At 42.1% G+C, this 18,422-nt stretch overlaps 1 long non-coding RNA gene across 1 annotated transcript in view; it reads left to right on the top strand.

Annotated features, from left to right (window-relative positions):
* Positions 1-7,165: 7,165 nt before the first annotated feature.
* The window catches only part of LOC118353654 (uncharacterized), a 38,969-nt gene continuing 27,712 nt past the window's right edge, over positions 7,166-18,422 (top strand). Inside the window, exon 1 of the long non-coding RNA XR_007409375.1 lies at positions 7,166-7,501. This is a non-coding gene — a long non-coding RNA (uncharacterized LOC118353654). The remainder of the gene's footprint in view (positions 7,502-18,422) is intronic.

Here is an 18,422-nt window from a genome sequence, read left to right as displayed (position 1 = left end):
CCTGGGTGGCTCAGTGGTTGAACGTCTGCCTTTGGCTCAGAGTGTGATCCCGGGATCCTGGGATCGAGTCCCACATTGGGCTCCCTGCATGGAGCCTGCTTCTCCCTCTACCTGTGTCTCTGCGTCTCTCTGTGTCTCTCATGAATACATAAATAAAATCTTTAAAAAACAAACAAACAAGGGATTGGATAAATAAATTGTAGCTATTTCTGTGAGGGAATCTTTAAAATAATGGAAATGACTGACCTACCCCTACATCCTGCATCACACAATGCAAAGTGGAGGAAGCTCCAGATAAAGAGAACATGCCAAATCCCGTTCCATTTACATAAGTTTCCAAAGCTGGTGGGGCTAGACTTTGGTGTCCAATATCAGAAAAAGCCATTACCTTCTAGGAACCAATAGAAGTATCTAGAAGGAGCTTGCATGAGGCAGACTTCTAAAGTAGTGCTGATATTTTGTTCCTTGATGTAGGTGGTGATCACATCTGATAAACCCGGTGAGAATCATATACAAATTGTGTTCATCTTATTAAAAGATATAATGCTACAATTTCAATTATGTAAAAGAAAAACCAACCCAGTGTGTCTTTGTCCATATGAAAAGAGGGAAGTAGATTCAGCAAAATGTTCGTGGTGTTACCACTAGGAGTCGATGTGCACTTGTTTCCTTCTTACCTTTTTGTAAGTTGTCTGAACATGTGTCACTTTTTTAAAAAAAAGGTTTTATTTATTTATTCATGAGAGACACAGAGAGAGAGAGAGGCAGAGACACAGGCAGAGGGAGAAGCAGGCTCCATGCAGGGAGCCCAATGTGGGACTCGATCCCAGGATCCCGGGGTCATGCCCTGAACCAAAGGCAGACCCCCAGCCTCTGAGCCACCAGGCATGCCATGTGTCACGTTTCAATGATGGAATGTTTGAGGAAAAAAAGTTGCAATGAGAGAGTCAGTGCAAGCAGCCCATTTTTGGCAGTGTGTCTGATACACCCCTTGATGAGGTGCCCCCAGAACAGCTGAATTTCGTGGCAGCTCTGAGCCCTCTTTGCCTACAAGAGTCTTGGGCCGTGTGCAGCATATCCCCAGTGCTGTTTGCTGTGCGGCCTGAGCAGAGAATTTCACAAACACAAGGTCACTGTGTTCCTCTTGGTTCCATCAACCCTCTTTAAGGGCTGTTTCCTCCACTGTGTTTCACACCCAATCTAACCTCAAGCTGCTGTCAAAGTCCATGCTGATCTCTTTGACTGTAAGCACATGATGCATTTAATGTTAATTTGTCTACATTCACTCTAAAACTATATAAAATTGAATGCTTTTAAACTCCCTTTGTCAACAGAATGAAGCTGTCACATCCAGAAAAAAAAATGGGGGTGGCTTTCACTTACAAATGTGTATGCAGGGATCCCTGGGTGGCACAGCGGTTTGGCGCCTGCCTTTGGCCCAGGGCGTGATCCTGGAGACCGGGGATCAAATCCCACATCAGGCTCCCGGTGCATGGAGCCTGCTTCTCCCTCTGCCTGTGTCTCTGCCTCTCTCTCTCTCTCTGTGACTATCATAAATAAATAAAAATTTAAAAAAAAATGTGTATGCATAGAATTCGAGGAAATCCCCCATGAATTGGTGTGTGCATTAAGGTAACTATTCACCGTGATGTATTTACCTTAAAATAAGGGGCGTAATAGCATCCTTTATTCGTACCTAGGGGAAGTCATGGTCTTATGTGGTTTTCAAACAACGTCCAAGGCAAACATGAGAAAAGTCCGCAGATAGTTGCATCCAAGACGCCTTCAATCCTGCAACGGGCAATGATCCCGAAGCTTCGTGGGGTGACGAGAAAGAACAGAGCGTGTTGCTGAGCACCCTCAGGGCAACTTGAATTGACAGCCAGGGGATCCACCTCACCTTCTGAGGATTGGCATCAGGCTGCAAGCAGCCATCCACAACAATTTGTCATAACTTCTGGTGGCCAATGACAAGGTGAAGTCTCCACGTGTACTCATAAATTGAATCATTTTTATGAACCAGCGACATGCTGGAAAGTCAACCCAATCCACACCTGGGTGCCCTTCTGCTCCTCCAGAAACTGCCCACTTGCTCATGGAAGCACATGGTGCTGGTGCTGGCTACGCTATGCTTACATCCCAGCAGACTTTCCGTCCACACTGCAGAGTCCAGAGCTGGAATCTAATAGTCACTCCACGACCATCTTCTGGATGAATACACACCAAGTGCTTCAACCGGTGTGTTTCAATTGATTTTTGAAGGGTTGCTACATTTACCAATGGGAAGGACATGATTTATCAATATCCAAGAGTCATAGAGAATATATGTACGTGAAGACTTAACACATTAGCTGGAGGGGGAAGTTTTCATTAATATTTAATCAACAGGTTGAAAGCGAGAATATATTAATACATGTTTTCTGTATGTGGGTAAAAATCACAAGATAATGGAAGCTGGAATTCTTAGACATGAAATAAAATGTCCACAACAAAGTCTGTCTCCATAAAATGCCACACAGTATTGACTTGATAGGTTTCATACGAATTCAATATCCTCCTTTGAAATGAAACAGATCCACTCTTATTCTGTCTTCTAAAAGTTTCTAGCTCTGGGTATTTGGACAAATCATTCGTTAATCTCTATACAACTCAAGGTTTGTCTCGGTCAAAAGGCAATAATCCTATCTGTCTCACAGAATCGTTAAAGAAACATAAATAAGTTAAGCAGTGGACAAAATCTGGCCCAGTAAGCAATTCCTGAGTGGGAGCTATTATTATTATTATTATTATTATGACTATTATGATTATTATTGATAATGCAATCTATCCTAACTTTGTGTCACAGCCACATGAGAAGAGCATTAGAACAAGGTTGATAATTTTGATTATTTTCCAGTGGTTCTCTAATTATTTTCTAAGTAATCTTCCACCAATTGTTCAGCACCTCCGAGTCTCAGTTTTTGTTCTATTAAACAAAGTCGTACGGACTTGTCTTCAATATTTGTGCAAGCTGTAACGTTACTAGTTTTTATTACCTGTGTTCTCCAACAAGAAAGAAGTCAACTGAGCACCAGAGGCTACTTAATTGGAGTCACAGCCAGTTAGCTTCCTTTCCCAGAAAGACAGGAAAGCCGTCGGCTGTGTTTTCACTCTGGCTCCTACTGGTTAAGTCACGGTGTATCTAAATTTCACAGACTTTAAGCAATGATCACAAGTAAAATTGCAAAGTATTTGCTCTAGGCACCAAGCATAGCTCACAAACCCACTCTTTTGGAGTTAAGGAAAACAAACTACAAATAATGTTCCCCCTACTTCATGCTCCTTTCTCTATTTTATGATTTTTTTCCTTGTATTTCTTAATTTTTTTTTAAGAGGGAGGATCGTGAGACAGCTTCACCTCACAACTTGATGTAATGAATCTTGATTTCAGAAAAGATGCGAGTTTGTAGATCAATTAGAATGCTCATCAGGAAAGCTTAATAAAATACAATTGGGCATAAGAATCAAGTGCCATGTAAAGTTCAGAACATGCATATCAGAACAGCTGAAGACAGTAACTGGGTGGTTAAGCGTTTGCCTTCAGCTCAGGTCATGGCCCCAGAGTCCTGGGATCGAGCCCGGCGTTGGGCTCCCTAGTTGGTAGGGCATCTGTTTCTTCCTCTACCCCTGCTCCTTCCTTATGTTCTCTCTCCCAGTCTCACTCAAATAAGTAAATAATCTTTAAAAAGTGGGTAAAGACAGATGTAGTGCAACCCGAGTTTGTCTGGCATTTATAGGAAGACATTTGAAAATACGTATTTCAAAGAAATGCTCGCATTTGAAAATACGTACTTCAAAGAAACGCTCGGCATGAAAATGTGATTAGAACTTTGGGTAACACTGATGTACAATAATATACTAATTTTTTTGAAAAGTGCCTGTAATGTGTGGAAGCTGGGTCTAGAGGACGCATGAAACTCAACTGTTGGCAGTGAAGTCAGCAATGTAGTCTTCTCAAAATTGCATTTCTTAAATTTAAAAATTAGATTTTGAGCCTGCACTACGGGAAAATAATTGCCCCTCTTACGGGAGGTCCCTAACATCCATTAACGCACAACTTCATCTTTTGTGAATCATTGTGACATTATGATAATAAAGAAATCCTGTGTGTGTGTGTGTGTGTGTGTGTGTCTACGTGTGTGTTTTAACAGACCACATACAAATGGCAGCTGTGAGAACACTCTTCTGAACTCCGTCCTTTCTAATTTCAAGATACATGTTGCAAAGTCGCCTCATGTGAAGGTCCAATATGAATTTGGACGTGTGTACACATACAAAGGAATGGAGACAGAAGACTCTCGTCATAGACCAATGAGGAAAAGAAGAGTAAATGGGTTGGCCAGATCCAAAGAGAACCAAAGGCAAAGATGTCATGAACAATATTATTGATCCATCTTGTTCAAGACCGTTTAGCAAACAGCTAATGTACAGCTTTGGGCTACTTGGTTCTAATTTAGTGTAGTTTACATTTTGGTGCCCGATAAGAGAACATGGTTTTAAACGGCACCTTGTCTACCTCTTCGTCTCATCTTGACTTCACTGAACACCTCCCACAACTTGCTTGTCTGCACCCTCATCTCTAGCCAAATAAAAACTCCTCAAAATGAAAGCATTTTTAAAAAATGTATTTATTAGAGAAAGAGCAGATAAAATACAAAAAAATACAAAAAAATAAAATAAAATAATTAAAAAAATAAAATACAAAAAAATTTTAAAGTGCAGCAGACGGGAGAGTGCCAGAGGGAGAGGAAGAAAGAGAATCTCTGGCCGACTGAGCAATGAGTGTGGAACGCCACAAGGAGGCTGGATCTCAAGACCCTGAGATCACAACCTGAGCAGAAACGAAGAGTGAGATGCTTAACCAACTGTGCCACCCACGTGCCCCAAAAAGCACTTATATATCAAGCCTGTCAAATTATACTGTTAGCTTATAATCCCATCAACAAAATACAGCTACTATAAGCGGATGTTCAGATGTGGAAATAGCCTCATCTACATCCCAGTAACAACACATTTGCGAAAAATGACGTTTACTGTCTACTACAAAAAAAAAATGCCTTATCAATTTTTATGTACATATTTCCATGTAATATTGATCTATGTGGCATAGACATATTAAAAGATCTATGTATATATTGTATATATGTAGGCAAAGTGGGAAACTCCCATGTGGAACATTCTGGAATTTGAAAAGTAAAAAAAAATAAATTAATTAAAAAAAAGAGAAAAGTAAATCAAGAATATTTGTCGCATGGGTGGGGGGCTGGGGTAACTGGCTGATGGGCACTAAGGAGGGCACGTGATGTGATGAGCACTGGGTGTTATACGCAACTGATGAATTTTTAAAATGTACATCTGAAACTAATGATGTACTATATGTTTGCAAGTTGAATTTAAATTTTAAAAAAAGAATATTTGTTGCAAATTATGTCCAGATTCACTCTAACAAGACATCCAAGGAAAAAGCGAGCCAGACCTCACCTGAGGAAGACCCAGGGTTTCATTTATGAGCTATATACCTGACAGAGGCATTTCCAAATCCTTCCTAAGATGCTTCAGACATGGATGGTGCTTTATTTCCATCTATATGTATTGGCTCGCTCGCTAGCTATGCTTGCCTTTTATTCCAAAACCTTATCATGGAAACAACCACAAGAAGACGAAGAAATATATACTGATGAGAACTGTCTGTCGATGTGATTTTGCATGAAAAGCAAGAATTACTAAGTTCCTGGAAAAGAATACCGGGGTAAACTTTGAAGACTTTGTGCACATAAGTGCATTACAGTCGCAACATCCTTCGATGACTGGACACCTACACGGGCCATGTCATTCCACCTGGAGATGAGACCTGATATTCCAGAGACACAGACATTGCTGAGACACCATCTCCGGGAAACCAAACTCCCTCCTCATGGCTGTTTACTCCCCTGAGACAGTTGTTTGCTCTTTCCTTCTGAATTGATGTCTATTTATCTCTAGGTGGTGTCCTGTGATTTTCGTAAGAAACAATCGCACCAGAATTGCTTTCTCCTTGACATGAAATGAAATCATTTAAGGGGTGATCTTAACGTCTATAATTTCTAAAGCATCCCTTCTTCCCCAGATTTATACACAAACATTCACACACTTGGTCGCACATGCACCCACACACAGGCGCCCGTAGCATGGCCCTAAGGCTCTCGTGCATAAATGTTTATATTCCTAGCTAGAAACAGCAATATAGTGATAAATATTGACCCAAGAAACATGTACGTTTGCTCATCAGTTCTTTTGATTTTCCCAAGAATTCTCAAATGCTTTTCTCTCAAGTTTTTGGAATTCTCTTTGCAATCCTGTAAATGTGGGAAATTGATGTGTTTGTTAGAATAACTCAAAACCCTGAATTACATCTTATCTGAATTGTTTAGGTAATTTGATTGTAATAACAAGGAAGAAGAGAGGAGAAAATTGCTTCTATTTTCAACTCTTCCAAATGTTCAGATGCATAAAGTTAAATTCAGAGCTGCCACTCATATCTTTCTAAGAAACTGTGGAAATAGGAAATCTGTTCATTGGTAGCAATTATATGCATTTTTATATGCATTTAAAAAAAAAAACTTTTTTTCCATCACCGACTTGAGGAAATCAAGGTGCGATCATTTCAACTCTGAAGGTGAGACTGCGCCACATCCTCACCCAGCTGTTTCTGTTGCTTTATACAGTATTAATATTAATGAATTCTGATAACCAGAATGATTCTTTTTTAATAAACTGACATTCAATTAATCCGAGAAAAATGACTGTCATTTTTTAGCTGTGCAAGGCAGCACCTACCAAAGTTTTGCAGACATCAATCTCATGAATCTCAAGCCACTCTGAGGAAGAGGGCCCTGGTAAAATATTACTATTTACTGCAGACGTTCAATCTTCATTTGATGAGATGAAACTTGCGAGTCCATCGGTGAAAACCCCAGAGGCTGTAGGGACTAAGTATTCCCTTGTAAAGCGAAAGCAATGTCGCATTTGAAAGATAGTGTAACACCAGATTTCAAAGAGAGACATTCAGGGGAATGAAACGTATGGTATTCTTCAAAAATACCTTCTGTATTTTTTTTTTATTCAAATTAGCATCTGGCTAGCAGAACCTAACATTGCCTCCTACAACGTCAGATGGAAATTTTGTGGGGTCTTACGAAACAGGAGAAACAGGTGGAAGATGAAGGCAATCCTTGGTGAAGATCTCTTAGAATTCTTAAACCCCTCCCACGCCCCAACGCTGGGTGCGAGACAAGAGCCATGAGAAGATATGGGGCAGAGGGAGACCGTCTCTCAGAAGGTCTTCACTTCCAGGAAATCAACCCACCATGAATCCCCAGAAAAAGCAGAAGGGATGCTTTGTATTCCCATCTTGCAGAAAATGGAAATGGCTGAAGGCAGAGATAGGGCGCTGCAATTTCTCCCATCTTCGTGTCTGCGTCAAGTAAGTGGAATAATTATCGTAAAGCATAATCCCAACCCTCATGCAAACAAGATGCTATTATTGTCAAGAAGAAGATTGTATTGGGATGTGCTGTGCATTCTCTTTAAAGCGAATACATGGTTTTGGATACTATTTCTTGGGAAATCATTGCCTATAACGCGATCGGATTTGAAACTATGAATGAAAATAATATGATGTTATATACCTAAGAGAAGTGTCAACTTTTTAGCTTTAATGGCGTGTCACCCGAATCACCTTTGTAAGGCTCACAGGAAAGTTAAAATCTTTGTACAAAATGTGGAGGGATTGACCCTAAAAATAGACTGATTTTGTTTCAGTGTGCCACTGATAAGGTGAAATGTCGGGTATTATCCAATTATTTAAACATCTCACTGAACTGTTTATCTTCTGACTTCATGAGTTTCTTTCATGCGTGTCTGGGCTCCACCAAATTGAGGTCCATAGAGCAGTTACACTCTGCAAAATTCTGGACAAGCATTATCAATGTACTTTTTAGGGTGGGGGAGAAGGGTTCAAGCCCAGAACGCATTTTACTGCCAAAGAAATTAAGATAAAAGACTTTTCTAATCATCATCATGCTGTTGTCTGAGGATAAAGAATGACATTTAACCCTTTGAGCTTTTTGCAAGAAAGAAACTCACATTACTTAAATACAAGTAGAAGTAGCACCGAGTAGTGGCCCAAGTATTTTTCATATTTTCATATTTTTCATATCCCATGCATGGCAGCTCAGCCAACCTCATTACAAGAGGTTAGAAAGACTACAAGCTATGTGCGTGTGGAAAAAACCTGCGGCAGGTTAGTTCCATTTGAGAATTTTAGGAGTCCCTCACAGGTAAAAATAATAATAATAATTCATTCATAAAAATAATAATAATAATAATAATTCATTCATAATCCATTGGCACATATGCTACGACAAAAGCCTTCTAAGTCCATGGAGATGACGTGTCGAGGCTTTTAATGGACAGAGGCAATCAGTGTGACACGACACGTCTGTGTATTTTTATAAAGGTATCAGATTGCAACGATTACATCTTGCGTTGCCTTTGCAGACATTTTAATCCACGTCACCTCGTCTAATATAATCACAGGTTACCACACATTTTAGCATACGTTTTAGTACATCGATAATATGTTATTTGCTTCACTGCAGATTCAGGCTCCAGGTAATAAAATTCTCATTACAACCAACAGTGCTCCTATAGCATAATTGCAGGTCCTGCAACTTGGTAAAGGGATCGTGGGGATAAATAAAGCAGCATAGAGAAGAGTGAACTGCTTTTAGGTAGTCCTCACCGAAGCTTTCAGTCAACACTTCAGGAGAAAACAAACATACACTGGAGACGTTCCCTTGTCAGCTCCGAGAACCAAGGTTCAAATCAGACCTCTTATTTTCTAACCCGGCCTCTCTCAGGAGGGTACAACAACAGAGATAAAAGCACCATTTCATGTTTGTCATCACTGACCCTATTTCTACGGAGAGAATAGGCATGAAATGAAAAGGCCAGGAGATGAAGGAATTCTGGAATTCCTGGCTTGCCACGTCGTTAAAGAACATCCCCCAAAGTGGAACAGGTCTTTTTTTTTTTTTTAAAGATTTTATTTATTTATTCATGAGAGACACACACACACACACACACACACACACACACACACACACACACAGAGAAGAACAGACACAGGCAGAGGGAGAAGCAGGCTCCATGCAGGGAGCCTGACGGGGGACTCGATCCCGGATTCCCAGGATCACACCCTGGGCTGAAGGCGGTGCTAAACTGCTGAGCCACCCGGGCTGCCCAGGAGCAGGTCTTCTATCTTGTTCTACCCTATGTATTCAGTTCTATTTAATCTATGTTTGTAACATCCTTAAGCATGAGGGAAAACTCGACGCATTTCCCCCTTTGTATCAGTCACTATTGGTGAGGCTAGCTGCTGTAACAAACAGCACCAACAGTGTCTTTGGCTTCACACAATCTCCTTTGCTCAAGCAAATTCCCATGTGGAAGTGTTTGTCGGATGGCTTACTTCTAAGCTGTGGCTCAAGGATGCAAGAGGTTCCCATCTGTCTTCCACAAGACGTGGCCTCCAAGGACCCTGACATGGGCAAAGTACACAGAATGGAGGACCACACAAGGTGAAGGTATAAGATCCACCAGGTCTAATGGGGCATCTTCACATCCACCCCAGTTCCTTGGGCCAGAACCATCACATGGTCTCAAATCTTCAAGGAATGCTGGAGAATCTATGTCAGGAAGGAAAGTATTCGGGGAGCACAAGGCAATATCTCTTATTTCCACAAAACCTCTCCATCACCCAGGCTTTATATACATCTCAGGGGAGAACTTTGTTTCTGAAGAGGAGGTAACACATGCTTAATTCTTCTGTCAATCCCAACCATAGATTCTGCAGACCAGCATTCACAGCATCAGTCAGGACATATTTTTTTTTCCCCCGCATCAGTCAGAACCTATTAAGTAGAAATTGAAGTTCATTGTTATTGAAAAAGGATATCTGATAGAAATTAGGAATAAGAGGAATGGGAGGCCTTAGGAATTTGGAACCGTGAGACGAACTATCTTTGGTGTATGGTTGCTGCGTCTCTTACAAGTGTCTTGGCTCTATTATCTCTTCTTTCTCCTCTTCCTCTTTTTCTTTTCCTTCCTCCTCCTCCTCCCTCTCCCCCTTCTTCCCTCCCCCCTCCTCATTGTCCTCTCTCTCCCTTTCTCTCTCCCTTTCCCCTTTCACTCAAATTCCTGACTCCATTCAGGCTATGTGGGAAATTTATTCTGGCCACGTATCTTGCAACATGACACTTGTAAAAGGACACTGGTGACACTCAGCTAAGGTCTGTGGTCCACTCCTGGCCGACGTACAAGTTCAAATTGTATTGACCATGAACTTATGGGCAGATCCATGGAGTAAAGCAATATAGATAATTCCGTGGCTGCCCCATTGCACATTATCCACAAATTGGACGGGAGCCGAGAGGTAAGGATTGGTTCTCTCATCTCCACGGATTGTTTGTACTAGTGGTAACTACATGGGGGGGAGTTCTCATGGAATATTCAGCTCCAGTTAGGGACACCTGTCCATTTCCTTGTCAAGCCATCTATGCCCACAAGTAAATGACATTTTATTTTATTTTTTTAGTTTGTTTTTTTTTTTTTTTTGTAAATGACATTTTAATGTTTTATCACTTCACACGGAGTAGAACTGTTCTGCCGTTTAGGAGAGCTCATGGATTTAACTGTATGCAGAGATAGTAGCGACTGAGCACAAATTCCACCCTGATGCCAAGAAATAAGTTTCACTCAAAGAACACAAGTAATTGATGGATATGTGGGTTTGTGTGCCATTTAGATGAGTCAGAGGGAAAGAATTCTATCATCAGTTAGCAGCCCAGCTTTGAGCTCAGGGAATATACTGCATGATGTGATTCTGGTAGGAATACAGACAAGAACTCATGGAGGCACACATTGCAGGAAAAGATCTCGTGTCATTTTCACTTGCCTTAGATACGAAGCATGCATGGAATGCAAAAATTCGTTTTTTCATCAGTTACTTTTTGGCTTGTAGACTTTCTTGTATGTACTTCTGTTTCAGGAATGTACCTAATTAAGGTCACCACAGTAGGAAAAGATCCTAACATTTGTCTTAGCGAAGGAAGACATACAAGATTGAGTTCTGTTGCCATCAAAGCAAACTGCTTTGTGAAGATTGTGAACCCTTTAGATGTGGAAATTGCTACTGGATAAGAGGAAGTTAAATTCAGAAATCCTGAAGACGCAGACCCATTTATCAAATACGCGGTCACAGACCTAGGCTGTACACTGTCACTCGAGAAAGGTTCAGTACCGTGGAACAGATGCACGTTGGCTATCTGAATGTTTCCATAGCTTTGCAAAGCATTAACAAGATAATTCCTACCTTGGTAAATTATGCAGAATAGACCATATGGCTTTATGTAAGAAAGAGGAGAAAGGGTGATAGTCGTGGACAGAACACAGGAAACAGATCATTGATTCTCCAACTATAGTCCGCAGGCCAGCAGCATAGCATCCTATGAGAACTTGCTAAAAATGAGAGCTTCAAGCTCCATTCCAGAAGGTGGAGGTTCAATCCAACCATATATAATGTAGTGAATGCTACCGGTGATGAAGACGTACAGTCAAGTTTGAGAACCATTGCGTCAGAAGAAACAAGTAACCCTTGGCTTGTATTAGGAGAGAGAGAGAGACAATGAGTGAAAAAGAGAGAACACTACGGACTCCTAACTCTTCTCCTGGGGATATCGCAGCTATTCTGTGGTCTCCCACCTCCTGTCACTAACTATGAGGAATAAAGAACCATTCATCAGCGCCCAAGAAGGAAAAAAATCAAGGTTTCTTGTTGCAAAGCCTGGCCATGCTTTGAATGAAAAGACAAGTTGGAGCGGAGGCATCCCATCCTTGCCATTGAGGGTCAAACATGACTTCACTGATTCTGGGAAAGTGCCAAGCCAGGAGATTCAATGGCATCACACAATCAAGATGGCCCTCACTTATGGAACTGCACAAGCAGAGACAGGTTGGACGTGATTAACAGTTATGAAGAAACCTGGGAAGCCTCAGCTTGTTAGGAAGCCCCGGTCCTCTGATTACACCAAGATTGGAAGCCATTTTGATGCGATACCTTTGAGTATTATTTATGGACTCGTGAAGGCTGAATAATGGCAAATGGGAAAGTAAAAATCTTGGCCCGCTTCCAAATCCCCATTAAAGTGGAATGCTTAGTTCTGCCTAGACTGTTCTATTAAGGAGTAATCGTTCTTTCTCTCCTACTCTGCCAGACAGAGGAACCTTCCTCGGCTTTTCACAATACCTAAGATCATCGCTCCGTTCTATTGTTAAGGAGAATGACGGCTGCCTACAACGTAGGATGAACTCTGTGATGCTGAGGCAGCCGGGTCAGTCTGAGACCAGAAAGGAGCTCCGATGCTCACCGTGACTTCCATCGGCCAACGTTCTCCTGACAACTGTCCGTCTTTCCCCTCCAGCCACAAAGATCCAGGAGCAAGAAGTGCCTCGATTAAAGGAAGGAGTGCCCCGCCACATAAGGTGCATGTTGGGGGAACAGGCAGAAGGGTACAAATAATGCCAGTTGTATGGGGGTGTTCACAGTAGAAATTTGAAGGAAACGAAATGACCAGGCAAGAAGAGCCCTAAATGGAGGTAATGAACTTGGTTGGTGGTCTTTGTGAGTTTTGTGAAAGGACAGAGGTCAAAGCCAGGTAGCTGTGAGCTGAGGAATGAAGATGGGGTGAAGGACAGGAGACAGTGCCTCAGACTCCAGATTCTAGACAAGTTCACCTCAATTATACATAAAGAGACCAGTCACTTGCTACAGGAACGTCACTATGCACCCTTTAAAGGATCAGAGGAAGTCAGGACAATGACTGTCACCTGTTGACGCTCTACAATGGATTGGGGACAACTGGGGCTTGCTAACCCATTTTAACTTCACAGCGCTGCCGGGTGGGTACTGTCATTGCTATTCCCAAATGGGGAACAAAATGAAGAGGAGGAGGAGGAAGACCAAGGCGAAGCAAACAGTTGAAATTCAGTGCATTGTGAAAACTGTCCACGTTCACAGGATTGTGAAGCACAAAAGTCTCCCTAAGCCCTGCTTTTACATTTGGAGACTCTATATGACAAAGACCATCATGTTAGTAAGGAAAATGTTCAAATTGGAAAAAAAAAAAAAAAAGGTTAACTTTACCAGCGATTAATTTTCAGACAATGGATTTATAGGTACAACAGAGAACTGACTCTGGGGAAATTAGAAATATATTTTCTTTCTCATTCAAATCTCCAAGTGGATTAAATATATATCTAGATGCAAAATCGCGCTTGGGCATGGAGCAGTCAGATTGCCCCTGGACTGGAGGCATTTGCAGTGAGATGATAGAACCTGTCCCTGAGCTGCCTGGTGGGCCAGACGCAGAGGAAGCGGGGACCAGGAGTAGCCATGGCGGGCGATGCCTCAAGAGCGGCCCGGCCATGCAAGTTGATGCTCAGGGCGTCTATCCTGTCCCTGACGCCCAGTCTCCCACACAGCTGGTCTGATACAGATGACCTTTCATGACTCCTGAACCAAGAAAAAGTCCAACAGAACGATTCCCAGTGTTGACTGTACGTGTGCATCGCCTGGAATGGTTTACAACCTACAAGCTCGGTTAATGCAGGGAAAGTGGGTGAGCCCACCTCCGTGGTAGTTTTTACAGGTTCTTCTGTTGAGTAGTCAAGACCGAAAACCCCTGCTCTGGGCCTTTCAGTGGTCCTCCACATGTGGGCTTGGAGATGCAGATTCTTAGGCCCTTTCCCAGAGTGTTGATTCAACAACTCAGGGAAGAGAGCGGAGCTTGAACACGCCTTCTAGGCAACTCTGACACCAGGCGCATTTTACAATGCTGCTTCCTCTCCTTGCTGGGGTGCAAAGTGGGGTGCAAAGAACCTCAGCATCCCGTGGGATGTGACACAGCCGAGTGTGAAGGTCCATCCTAGACACCCTAGATTTGAACCTGGACTTCGCCAAGTACCTCAGGTGATTGCATATTACAGTTTGAGAAGCATGGCTCCCTCCTCCTCCTCAAGGGACTGGTACCTCACCCTCTGACTAAGCTGTGGGCTCCCAATAAGCTCATCCTACAGGGCAAGAGAGTAATGCCTGACATGTCGTTGGCTTTCTGCTACGATGGACGAGAGGTGAGGGTGTGCATGCACGTGGTGGTTCAACGGGGCGGCCTCTGCATGTTCACGCCTCCTTGCAGTATGTAGCGTGGGGCCCGCTACACAACAGCACCTGCTGCCTTCCTGCCTGACGGTGATGCCCGCAGGCAGCTGTGGTCGTAAGGAAGGGAGAAGCCCAGAACCTCTGATATCCTGCAGGTGGAGGGGGAATGGGACAGAAGCCGGACATGACAGGGTGGCCTCTCTCTCCTTCCGCTCAGGAGTCTAACTTCCTCCTACCACCTGGTCCAGACCCCTTGCAGACCCTGATTCCTTTTCTCTTTGAGGCTGCTCTTGGACTACATCCTTTAAGGCATCAGCGACATGTGATTTGCTTTAGAATAACCTGGAAATCCTTGTTTCCTCCCTTACCCTTGCCCTGACTGCCGTCCTTGACCTTCTCCTCCTCATCCTCCCCAGACAGCAGAACTCTAAGAGGCAGGTGACGACAGACGCAGTGAGCTGAAATAATAAAACCTGTCCTATAGTCCCCAGTGCCCGGATCCCGCTTCTGACTGGGCTTTGATCACACAGCTGACTCCACACAAGAAGCAGAAGTTAGACCAGGAATCCAGGTCTCCCAGCAAGCTGCGGGAGGAGACCTTAGCCTCCCTTTGGGGTGAGCACTTGAGCCCACGTCCTCAGGCAGCTCCCTGAGGGTCAGTAAGGCATTGCATGCTTTTACCGTAAGGAGATTTTTTGTGACTGGTGAGCTCTGTGAGATGGTTTGACACTCAACTTAGACTCAAATCTTGGAGACACTCATCTCCTGTCTCTCAATAGCTGGTGTTTTCTGTTGTGTGAAATGTCACCTGCACCCAGACCATGGGATCTCTGGTACCTTCCAGCACCTGTCAGATCCGCTGGAGCAGTTCTAGCCAGGGTGCACCTGGGATATGGTGCTGGCTCCTCTTGTCCACCCTCTTCGTTGTGGGGTTACAGAGGTCTCATTATGCCCGAGGCTGGGGCACCTTTCTGGGGCTCATATTCTCAATAGTTGGTGACCTCTTTTAATTTTCTGTGGCTCCCATATTGGGTATGTTTTAAGAGCACAGAGTCCTTACCGAGGTACCTTTTGTTTTGTGTTTATAGGATGAATATTCACTGGATACACTTAGTCTGAACTGTAGGGTTGTTTGCTGGGATTTCCTCCATAACCCATTTTTAGGAGGTCATTAAGAGCTTGTGGTTCATGTTTCTGAGAGTACGCTTTGGGGTGCTTGCGGAACCTGCCATCGTTATCTAGTGTCTGGGAAATCAGGGGGTCGCAAGATTGCTGTTTGTCCCATTTTCTCACGTGTTGGGAGGAGAGTTAGCTGTCACTTGCTGGGACTGTAGGTATCTCCTGGGCCAGTGGGATTAGAGTCCTTCTAAGTGGCTGGTGGTCTTGGCTAGTAGGCTGGTTAGGTTTCCATGCTAGTAGCCAAGCCATTTCCTCTGCAAAGTGGGACGTTTGGGCAGGGAATGTGACATTTAGGACAAAATGAGCTCTGTGACATGGCAACTTGCTCTAGGTGAATCTGATATTACAGCAAGTGTGGGTGGGTACCCTTGATTGTTCAGCTTCCACTTGTGTTGTTAGCTTCAGGAATAATAATAATAATAATTATTATTATTATCCTCTCTACATATCAAGAGGTACATGCTTAGAGCACCATGTCCTGGGATACTTAAACTGTTTGACATCTCTTGTACCTTTCCATGCCTATCTCTATAGAACATCTTTCCAGAGTTGGAAAGTCCCCCTGCAGGAACCCTGAGGTGTTAGATGTTGTTTTCAATCAGCTACACAGTTGTTCACAGAGACACACTCCTGACAGAGAGAGGAGAGTCTCCATCCAGAAAACAAGAAGACAAAACCATACAGAAATCATAACTCTTGCCCCTGTTACTCTTCCTCCAGAGAAATTCCAGCTCTTTGAAAACCTTTCCTCCTCCATCTCTACTTCAGGCACTTTAAACCCAAGCACAGCAATGTGTGTAATTATCGTGAAACTCGAAACTGGTATAGTTGAGCCAACCCTGAAGAAAGCAAAGACAAAAGCAGAAGAAAAAAAAAAAAGAACTGGTGTAGAAAAAAAATAATAATGTAGGACCTAGTGAATCCCAAATGTAATTTTTGGAGAAAACATAGATGTTCTCACTATATATTTAAAAATAAAAAAAGAAGAAGGGCAAAAGCCACAGTGACAGTTAAGAAATGACAAGGGGGAAATAGAAATATAAGAAATTCAGTGACATGTTCCAGAGCAAGCAAACAATACATTTAAAAGAAATAACTATGCTGGGGTAATAAAACTGGTTTAAATCAATCCAAAATCACATATAATCTGTAACTCCTTTTGTTTGAATAATATAAAGGATGGTTGAAAGGATCTCCACCACTTCAAAGATGCAGTTTACCCAGACGACTTCACAGGAAACAGTCTACCAAGCATTTACAGTAAACATGACTCCAGTGCTTTTTAGGCAGTAGTAGAAACTTTAAGAGAACTCGGAAATTTTAGGGAGTATAAATGATAAAATCACCTGAACAGATAGCACACACATGCATGTCACATTTAACATCATCTCGCCTGTGAAAGTGAACTTATTTCCTGACAATGTGACCTTGAAATCCCCAACTAGGGTTTGAATCTCTGTTTCTTCCCCTCCCTCCCTCCCTTGAATGCAACCAGGCCTGCTTCATATGCACTGAAGCTCTGTAAATAGGTCCATACGTGTTTAAAAATCATTACGCCTTCCTGATCATTCATTTCACTCTTTTTTTTCCTCCAATAAGACCCAGTCTATCTCTGACAAGAGTCCTTATCTTTATATTCACTGGTTAGGAGATTCCAAGAGCCACCCCAATTCCTTATTGTGTTGTTATGGCATTTTTCCCACCTTAATACTTTTCAACCTGTGTCTTGTAATTTTTGTGTGTGTTTGTCTTATTATTTAAACACATTTTAAAATAAAGAGCATATAGCAGGGTCTTGCTTCTTTATCATTCTGACAATCGGTCTTTTAAATGGGCTGTTTATTTCATTTCACACAATGTAATTAAAGTCTGATCTGGTTGTATTTCAGTGGGTCAGCTTGACTTCATTGTCTCTTCTGTGATTTGTCTCTCTGTTACTTCTTTTCTCATTCTTCTGAGTTTTTTGCTATTCCATTTTCATAGTTTATTATTTAAAAATAATATTTTTATTTGCTATTTCTAATTTTTTCAGGAGTGCCATCCAGTGATGGCAATATCAGTCTTAGATGGTGAAGCTTGATTAAAAAAAAAAAAGAAAAAGATACTATGTGATTTATTATGCAAGTTAAGAAACCTGTAAGAGTATAATTCTATTTACTTCCCTCAAGTCATTCCTGGTGCACTTGTGAAATACACTTGTGCAAATGTCACAGACCTTACAATATATTTTACGTTGTTTGGTCATGGTCTTAAAGCAAGGCTGTGTTTATTTAAATAGTGTGTGCTTTTACCCACATATCTACATTTCTGGTGATTTTCATTCCGTTCTGCAGAGCTACACCTCATTTTCTATAATTGACCTCCAGCTAGCCAGCTTCTTCCAGCTAGGTCTGCGGACAAATTCCACATTTATTAGAAGATGCCTTTATTTCACCTTATTTATGAAAGTAATTGGTTATAGAGTCCTATATTTAGCTCTTTTCGGTTTTACTGTTTTCTTTATGCTTTTCAATTTCATTGATCCTTCTGTTGTATAGAGTCTCCTGTGATTTCTAGATAGTAAATTGACTTCACATAATTTTTTTCACTTTTAGAATATTTTCTTTTCTTTTTTTTTTAATTTTATTTATTTAGGATAGTCACACAGAGAGAGAGAGAGAGGCAGAGACACAGGCAGAGGGAGAAGCAGGCTCCATGCACTGGGAGCCCGATGTGGGATTCGATCCTGGGTCTCCAGGATCGCGCCCCGGGCCAAAGGCAGGTGCCAAACCGCTGCGCCACCCAGGGATCCCAAGAATATTTTCTTTTCTATGATGCCCTAGATTCTCCTGAAATTCCCCTAGTTTTCACTCATAATTACCTTTTTCTGTTGCACTTTTATTTATAATAATTATCTTAAGCTCCTTTTCGTAATTCCAAAAGATGAGTAATCTATAGCTCTGTTTTT

The sequence above is a fragment of the Canis lupus genome, chromosome X (genome assembly GCF_003254725.2).
Source record: "Canis lupus dingo isolate Sandy chromosome X, ASM325472v2, whole genome shotgun sequence".
Lineage (NCBI taxonomy): Eukaryota > Metazoa > Chordata > Mammalia > Carnivora > Canidae > Canis > Canis lupus.
Note: the sequence above shows the minus strand (reverse complement) of the source record. Positions and strands in the feature narration are given on the sequence as shown.